Below are 2,410 nucleotides of genomic sequence, written 5' to 3' on the forward strand. Positions count from 1 at the left end.
CACCTTCATGATATACCTCACAGACACACTGCGAGCTCTGTGCGAGTAGTTTGGTTTGATTTGATCTTTTACGCGTTTATAATTTTTTAAAAAGAAGTGGCGTCAGTGATCATCTTTAAAGGGCCAGTTCACCAAATCAGAGAAGCTACAAAGGCAGAAAGGAAAGAGGAGAGCGAGGAGTCGCTATCAAAGGTAACTTCAAACACCTGTTGATGTGCTGGCCTGTAACCTCGTCCTGTCAGGTGCAAATAGGCTGATTTACATCTTCATTTATCATCCTCCATTAAACAGATAATGGTGTGAATCAGCTAAACAGTAACCGTGTGCAGCCACAGTGATGACTACACTGTCAACACGTTTGGACACAAAGATTGATTTTTTTTTAACCCCTAAAAAATATTTTGGTGTGTTTAAAGATTTGAGACTTTTAAAATCGTTTTACTTCTAAATAATCTGCATCATCATCTCAAACCTGAGCTGGCTTCCAGTACCTGAGAGCTCCCGAGAGTGCAAACTGGTTTCTCACAGGAACAAAAACACTTTTTTATGCATCACTTCCTGTTGTTTTTCAGCCTAAACAGTCTCTGATAGAAACAGTGCATCATGAGCTGCGTGTCAGGCAAAGACAGCAGGAAAGAGGCTCCAGACCCAGTTTAAACCTCTGAAACCGTCCACCATCTGTTTACAACATTATTTGTTTATTAAATAACATCATTGACCTTTAATCAGTTCCATAGGATATAAACACATGACCGGGGGTCAGCAAAGGCTCACATCTGGCTCCAGATGTGACAACCTTTTCATATTGATTACCTGTAATAGCACAGCAAAGTAAGTCAGAGGTAAACCGGTCAATAACAGAGGCTACGGTGCTTGGGGTAGGTAGGTAGAGATTAGGGTGAGTCAGGTGTTCGTTTGTCTGGTGTGACCGTGCTGATGGGCTCCTTGAATCACCTTTATTATTAAAAGTGAACATTTTGGAACAGTAACAAACATCACACCTGCGCTGGGCCTCCTGAGCTCCTCCTGTGCGGAAATATAATCTGTGAATGAGCTCCATTAAAACTAAACACACCCCAGGAGACCAATCAGGACTCAGCTCTGAATGATGCAGGAGGGGGAGGGGTGTACCTGCTCTCTACAGGTACACCCGGCGGAGACCCGGTGACACGGCACGCGGCACTCGTGTGATTAGTCAGCGCCCCCCGGTGAAGCGCTGACGTCACGGTGGTCTTCGCACACTTCACGGGCCTCATAAACGACAAAGTCGCGCGCTGTGGACGGACTCACAACAGTCCTCCCGACCACGTCACGCACCCTGACGTGGAGCACGGGGGGTTAAAAGCTCTGCGCGCTCCCGCCATTATTTCATCTGATCCTCAACAACATGTCGACGCATCAACAGGTTCCGTCACCGCGACTGATCCACGAGACACCTGCGTGTCGCAGGAACCTCACACCCACAGACTCACACACACGCACACTGCTGAAGACACGGATCCTGGCTTAATTTTTCAACATTTCAAACACGCGACCAGTTCGTGTGTGCGCGTGTGTCTGTGCGCGTGTGTTTCGTCTTACCGTCAGTTGTCGGCAGGCTCGTGCACGGCGGACAGCTCCCAGGTGCTGAAATGCGTCCAGCTCACCGTCATCCGGCAGAGGTAGGAGCAGCAGCTGCGCTGATTGGTCCCTGGGAGGCCGGTCTGTGATCAGCTATTGGCTGTCCGGGCTGTCAGTCAGAGTGTCCGCGGTGTAAATCAGTGACGGGAACCTCTCGTTTATTTACATTTATTGTTAAATATTTACACATTTCACAACAACAGGAGTTTTATACTGACCCACAACATTCAGATGATCCTCTGGGAGCAAAACACGGATTGTACAAAAATGTTCGCAATAAACAGAAATTAATTCTTAAATAAAAGGAAGCGCTTGGCAACTGTGGAAAGGAAGAACTCCATTTAAACAGGAAGAGTCCTCCAGTCGTCTACCGGGGTCAAAATTCATCCAACCACCTATTCTGTGCAGAGCAGCAAGCTGAGCAGGTCTTTCAGACTGTTCTCCTCAGCAACACCTTCCAGTTCTGAGTGGTGGTGAAGTGCTCCCAGGCCACGCCCACATTATAACCTCTCCTATGATGACGCTGGGGTCTCCTTCCAGTGCCAGCCTTTAATTTGTCATTGCAGATAGTTTTCAGCTGCTTCAGACAGAACAGTGACTGCACATCACATGTTAGAGGCCCTGTGATTGGCCCGTCTGTCGTCACTCTTTAAGTCACATGAGTTGACTGATTTTTGGAGAATCTGTTTAAAGGACTGAAGATAATGCTGACATGGATGCTTTTACCACTGATTCTAAAATGATGAAAAATCATGTTGTAAACATGGGTCACAAGTACTTAAACCCACCT

Source organism: Pundamilia nyererei, unplaced genomic scaffold, assembly GCF_000239375.1.
Source record: "Pundamilia nyererei isolate P.nyererei 1_Seehausen unplaced genomic scaffold, PunNye1.0 scaffold00408, whole genome shotgun sequence".
NCBI lineage: Eukaryota > Metazoa > Chordata > Actinopteri > Cichliformes > Cichlidae > Pundamilia > Pundamilia nyererei.